This window comes from Centroberyx gerrardi, chromosome 2 (assembly GCF_048128805.1).
Source record: "Centroberyx gerrardi isolate f3 chromosome 2, fCenGer3.hap1.cur.20231027, whole genome shotgun sequence".
Classification (NCBI taxonomy): domain Eukaryota; kingdom Metazoa; phylum Chordata; class Actinopteri; order Beryciformes; family Berycidae; genus Centroberyx; species Centroberyx gerrardi.
Window position 1 is genome coordinate 10,178,097 of NC_135998.1, and position 7,399 is coordinate 10,185,495.

Consider the following 7,399-nt stretch of genomic DNA (forward strand, 5'->3'; position numbering starts at 1 on the left):
GCACAGCCTTGTGGATTGCCCAAACTGCACTATCCGCCTCTCCTGCTATTCTACCATAGTCGCTCTCCTTTGCAGGTTTCTTCTAACCCCCCCTGCTGTTTTAAGAGAAGAATTAAACCATAATCCAAGCTTTCAGGCAGCTTCCTTTCCGGGGTGTGTATCGCTCTCTCGTTCCTCCGTGGGCTCTGTGCGGAGTGATTACACTGATGCGTCGCCGGTCGCTCCGGGCTGAGCGGCTGCTGTCCTTGGTGCTGACAGCTGTGCATGCGCGCCGCGGCGGTTGCGCGCCCCTGTCGTCTACCCCGGTTTGCGCGTTGGCGTGTTATGCTTGCTGCCGCTGCTGCTGCTGCTGCTGCTGCTGGAGCAGAAGGAAAGAAGCTGATCGTCTGAAAAATAAATGCCTACTTGTTCAAAATGCCCCGACAATGATGTTATTCATAATAGGACACGAAAGGCAAAGATCGCGGAGAGCAGCGCACGAGACAAAGGCATGTTACAAGACTGGGGCATATAGGGGGCTATGGGCTACAAAATCAATTCAGATCAATTTATGGATTTGTGTGTGTGTGTGTGTGTGTGTGTGTGTGTGTGTGTGTGTGTGTGTGCGTGCGTGCGTGCGTGCGTGCGTGCTTTGGAATGTGGAATGAGAGCCGTCACTGTGACCCAGACGACTGTGTGAGATTCCCCCCCCCCCCCCCCCCCCCAAATAATTGCAGTAAAGAAAACAGCAGATGGGGGGGGTCAGCCCGTTAGAGCATTCCGCTCTAACGGGTCCAGGTCACAGTTGAACAAGACACACGGGCCTTGATGCAAATTATTTTTCACCACTCCAAGAGGAAGGGAAGGGATGGGATGTCTGGCATGTGTAGCTCTCCGTATCACCAAACAGTTAATTAATCACGCAGCCATGTCAGTGTCATCCGTACATCTCATGCCTCTTCAATCACGCCACGCCGTCGCACCTCGACACAGTTTGGGTGATGCACGGCTTGGCCTGCGACAACAGCACCCATCACCCGTGACAAACCCGGAGAGTAACGCGCATTCTTTTTTATTTAATCATGCATGTATTGACAGGAGCAAATCAGATTGTGTGGATGTTGTGTAATCTTATTGAAGGCAAACCGTCCCTTGTTTGAGGAGATGGAGCAGAGTGTTAAAGTAACCGGAGCATCCCCACAGCTACATGAGCAGAAGGAATCAACCTTGGTTACCTAGGAAACAAGACTTCTACAACACACACTCTCACACACACACGCACGCACGCACACACGTACGCACACACACACACACACACACAAAGGGGATTTTAACGTTAAGGAAATACTCCTTGGCACTCCCTACAGTAGGCTTTTTCATCACAGCAGGACATGTCGAAATAAATCACTTTAACAGAACACATAAGTGACAAACACGCAAAAATGAAAGGTAAAAAGACCTCTCAGTCAGAGAGGCCGTATGAAAGAGCGGTTTATTCTTTTATTTCTAAGTCAATTATTAATATAGTCAAATATTTAAATATTTTATCCTGAGGGGAATTACCCCTGGGCCTGGTGTGTTTATTCCATGTATGAATATCAAGAATGATGGCTTAGAAACTAAAATTGAAAAAGGTGGTTTGGAAATTAGGGCAGTAAAATCAGTCTACTGAATTATGAATCAAACAACACAGTGGTGTTGCTCTGTGTTCCACTGAGCTGATAAATTAATAACAAGGCTGAAGAAATCAACATTGCCTATCAGCTGCTGGTTAATTTTCCAATATTACTTCAATATGATTTGATAAGATTTTTCATTTTTGATAACTTTAAACATGGAAAATATCACATAAAGTAAAAGTGGATGTTATTTAGGCTGCAGACAGGATAATTCCTCCCATTCTTTCAAAATGACTCCTGGAAAACAATTAAGCTTGTTCAGTATTCTGCACAAGAAAACCCCCTCAGACAAAGCTGTATTAAACACAAAAGCATTGTATAACAGGGTATTTTCAAAGAAAATAAACTAATGCAGTAAGCCAACCCACACTTTAAGCTGATATGGTGAGTAATCTTGAAATTGTATTTTCCTGTGCAGTGTTGAGCAGAGCTGCTAATGATTACCCTCCCAGCCTGGGGGTGACTGCCACAGCCAGTTTGTGTTAAACTCGCCACTTACGGGATGGGCTTGACAGCGTTAAGGCCTCTTATTATATGTTGTTATGGGGCCCTCCCTCCCTGTCCCTCTTCCAGCCCACCCACCTAACACTCACACATCAATAAAGCTGGACCAATCTGCAATGCAGCCATTATATAATGTTGTTTGGTGCCAGAGCAACATACCGTATCCCTACCGTAAGGACAAACACTCAAGACGAGTGAGACGGTCTCACAATGAGACTAAAGTGCATGCACAAACTCAAATGCAAGTGTGCACACATTCGCACACACAGATGCACGAACACACACACACACACACACACACACACACACACACACACACACACAGACACACATGGACACACTCTTCAGTTCACACTTTGAGCAGTCCACCCACACAGAAGAAACACAGACTCACACACACCACCCACACATTCGAAGGGAAGGAGAAGGACACAAGTGTGTTTTATCAGTCTATGTGTGTGTGTGTGTGTGTGTGTTTGAAAGAAAGGCAGAAAGAGAGGAGCAAAGGGGAAGAAGGAACAGAGAGAGCATGTCACACTTGACTCCTACATGCTTTAGCGCTTAGCATGACAGCAGTGTATTTGCCTACAAACTGCGTGTCTTCAACTCTCATGTTGCTGTTTGCGTCAAATACAAGCGTGTTCAGAGCATGTGAGCTCTGACTTGAACGCATGTAGTCGAGTGGAGTGAAGAAGTGAAAATAACAACAGGTCTGAGATGACTGTAATGCATCAAGCAGCGTTTTGCAGAATTAATCTGTATAGTTGTTGTTTGATGCCTGTGACATTAGCTGAATGAAGGGTAAGAGCAAAGCAGTTCATAGTCTGCCAGTTTGTTGACATAAACATGCAGGAGGAATACTGTGGTTGAGATCTGGAAAATGGATTGCCTCAATGCGTCATCCACAGATGGATGCCTGCCTATCTGATGTGTTTCTCATGTAGTGTGAAGTCCCTGCATAAATTATGGATGCGTGAGCCCGTCGATGCTTGCTTGTCCCAATGCCCAGCTGAAGTATTCATGCTGCAGAGAATACAGAGAATCTTCCAGGCTAGATTCCATCTTTACTCCGAAACACGCAGCAAAACCTTGTGGTCTATATGGTTGAAAATCCAACTGATCAATACGGAGAGCGTACTGTTATTTCTCCTTTGCATTTTCCTAATTGAGACAATACACTGTGTACTGTCAGAGGTTGGGGTCTTAAACACTACACCATCTGATCCTGTCCAAAGTGGGGAATATAGCTTTTGAAAATGTTTAATAAATAAGCATGTTTTCTTTGTCGGGTTACAATAACTTAACCCCATTAAAGACTAACTAGGTTTAGTTTGAGAAAAAAAAATTCTGCATGCAAGTATTTGTGATGATAACACGAAAACAATTAATCTATTCGTTCAAAATTCATCAAAAAAAAACTCCCTTAGCAGCTGTAACTGCTGCACACACTTTCTTCATGCGAACAGTCAATTTTTCCAGGCATTCCTCAGAGATGCTCTGCCTGCCTCTTGCAGGACGTCCCAGAGGCAAAACCTTCTCTTCAGACCAAAGAAAACACTTTGATGAACATGAAGCTGAGTGTTGAATAAATACAGTATATCCAAAGTATTAGTAAATAGCTATTTTACGTTAAATAAATCAAATAGTACTTTACTTTTGACAGGCTGTGCATATTGAATGTACATGCTGAGTGTATGTATAGTTTACTGTCCATCATGTGTCTTGGATTGTCTCTTTGCATTATATGTGAGGTCCTGAGGTACAATATGTTTCTTTCAGCTGTCAATGTTATGTCTCTACATCAATGTCCCCAAGACAAGATTCCTGTACATTTATTATTTCTGATTTTGTATTTGGTGTACAATATATTCAACTCAACAGTTTGAAGCAACATTTCACGTTGGTTGAGCCTTTTCTCTTATCAGCGCATATACATTTGTACAAATTAAGGACAGTCAACCACCAACACTGGCTGCTGTGGGAACATGTAGTATTGAAGATCTAGTCTAAAAAAAAATCCTGCTTCTTAGATATATAAACAAGGTAAAGCAGATCCAGGTAATATTATTTCATGTAGTGTCCAGGTTCCCACTTGAAAGTCCACAACATGAGGGGGGCGTTTGTGCTCTTGACTAAAGGCTTTGTTGACTAAAGACCAATGAGATGAAGAAAGCACTCACTGGCAACATACTAAAGAGGCTTTTCAGATGCAACAGAGGGTGGTTTATTTACATAGTGCAAAAATATGCAGTGTAGTGTCAACAGTGTAGTGACAAAAAGTGAACGTTTCGGTCCACAGACCATCCTCAGCACAGGTTCACACTTTCAATGAACTAATTTTGCTTCTTTGCATTCGTTGATTTTGAGATGTTGGAAAAGAAAGCCTGACTGCCAGCACTGATCTGCAGGTCGACTAATGCTGCAGGATGCCTGCTGCAGAATTAGGCTACTCTGCGGAGGTGCGCATACCATGAAGTGAAAAAGTGCTACCAAAGTGAAATATCACATTCATTTCAACTAAAGCTGTAATACTCATACTGTAGAATATCAGAGAGGGCAACATTTCAAAACTTTTAACTATTTCATATCTCTTTTGCCATAGATTATTAAGTGTTAATTGTTAATATTGTAGATTTATGTTTTAACCTAACCTATCCTAGTTTTCTCCTCTATTATTTTTATTGTGCAAGGTTAAAGGTAATCCTTAGTTGGTTTCCCTTTGAATCAGTAAAAAAACGTCAAAGCATACTCCACACACTGCCAAAAATCAGCAGGACAAAATTCTAGCCAAAGTAATCAATTTATTAAAACAAATGCATTGTGACAAACTTAAATGTGCAAGTGTTTTAACAAAAAAACAAAAAGAAAGGAAGAAAAAAGGCTAGAAGAGCAGAAGTTTTAGCTCAGCTTTCATAATTGCTCTCTCTTTCTCTCTCTCTCTTGAATAAATAACACGGATAAAAAGGATAAGATTGTAAGGGCAAGGCTCCTTCATGCGGACTATGAAAGCAGATCCAGCTGGGCTTCTGTTGCTAAGAATATGCAGCAGCAACAGCAGCGAGCAACTGCAGAAGTAGGTCAAAGAGGAAAGATCAGTGCAGGACCCAGAAACTGTAAAGACATGAAGAGTTTTGTTCCAAAATGAAACATCCGCTGTTTGTGGCACCTAATCTTACAAAGTGATGGCACTCTGTAAAGGAAACAAAAGGCCTTGGTTGACAAAAAAAAACACTTAGAAACTGGATCTTTCACGTTTTAGTTATATCGAGATATTGAGTGATTAACTTCAGCTAATGATTTTTATTTTTTAATAGATATTCATCATTTTGAAAATGAAATCTTCAGATGCACTCACATATATTCCTATTTAGGAGTCCATATGACTTTTGCCAGCTTTAGGTGGGCAAGATTCAAAACAGACATAAATATGTCATGGTTATGCCAGTGTTACCATCATATCCTGCGTCTAAGTATGACATCTAAAAGACTGCTATAGCTCCTTAGAAATTACTCAGAGTTCAAGGGTGAGTCTACATTTATTGGACTACATGATATGAAAGATAACAAATGAGGTTAATGGAATGATTGAATAAAGATTTTGATATCAACAATTTATTGTTTTAGGACAAACTATAGATTCATTCCTGAATGTTAGATATCCATTTGAGAAAAAACTGTTGCATGATGTTCATTGCTGAATATTTAAAAATGCAGATGATTGCATTCTCTCAAATATAGACAGTTATTTTCTAGCCGGCAGTCATTTTGCAGGTGCCAAGTAGCTGCTATATCATTTCATCACTGAACATTGTGGAAAGACTCATGAAAGGAACATCCATGCATAGAAAACAGCCCATCAACATCAGGAAGAGAAGCAGGAGGGCCGTTATGGAGAAGCAGAGTGAGTGGTGTCGCATCAGCCTCAGCGCTCTGACAAGGCAAGAGGGGTAGCTGCAGCATCCACATATGTTTCTGTGTGCGTGTGCCTCCAGCTGCCGCTCCAGAGCGAAACAGCATGACGGTGGCTCCGTCACGGCTCGAGGTTCAGGGCCGGGACTGATCGGGCCAGAAGCACGGCCTGGCCCGGGCTCATAGACGCTGTTACTGTACACCTCCTCCTGCATCCTCTGGATCTCCCACTGCGGGGAGGGGGTGTTCTGCCGACAAAAGGGACACTGCACTCGGCTGGGATCCTTCGCCCGCCTCAGGATGCCGGCTAAACAGTGATGGCACAGCGTGTGGTCGCAGTTCAATAATGCAATGCGGTGATCTCCTCGCGAGTCGAACCGCTCGCTGCAGATGGGGCATTCGTGCCCAGTGCTGCTGCTGCTGCTGCTGCACTGGCTGCTGACACTTCCACTGCACCGAGGCTGAGCTGCGCCGTCGGATTCCAGCTCTTGTGGAACAGATGTCCTCTGGTCAGCCCCATCTGTTGGTGTTTGCGTGTCTACTTTGTGATTCTCATACCGGCTGTGCTGCTGCTGTTGATGCTGGAGCAGGGGCCGCATGGCCGAGCCGCTTTCATCCTCCCGCTCCTCTGTTTCCCCGGTTGTGGATAACACTCCATGGTAACTGTCTTCCAGAACAGGCCGGTGCTTTCCTTCCAGTGTAACAACATCTTCCTCCTCAGTTTGAAGGGCATCTGCTTCATCCATGAACATGTTTTTCCTGTGTTATATTTAATCCAAAATATAACAGGGTCCTAAGAGAAAATATGTTTCCTCAGTACAGTCAGTCCACTTTCTCCTTGGACAAAACTCAACTGAGCCAATTGTTGATGTAATGCTTATTTATAACAAAGGCAACTTAGCTCTCTCCCTCTATAACCCCAGCTACGATAAGCACATTCACAGATAAGGAGTGATAAGCAACATTATGAGCCACAGAGAAGTGCCACTGGCCAAGTAGTACAATGAACATTTCACCATTCCACTCAATTTCATGTGTTACAGTACTCTTTTGCCAGTGCAGAAATGCATGAGCAAACACATTATAGCAGAGTAGACAGATTTATTCTGCATATTTACATAAACATTTGTAGATCATCCAATTACAAAAATAACTTTTAATGTTCAGATGACACAGAAGAGAGAGGTTCATCTGATATTCATATGGAGTATTGTGCTTTCTAACTTTGCTGGTTATTTACTTGGAAATGTATCCCTCTTCTATGAACACCTGAAAATCAAAGGATGCTAAATAAAAAACAATAAATAAATAGAAAAAGTAGTAATGCC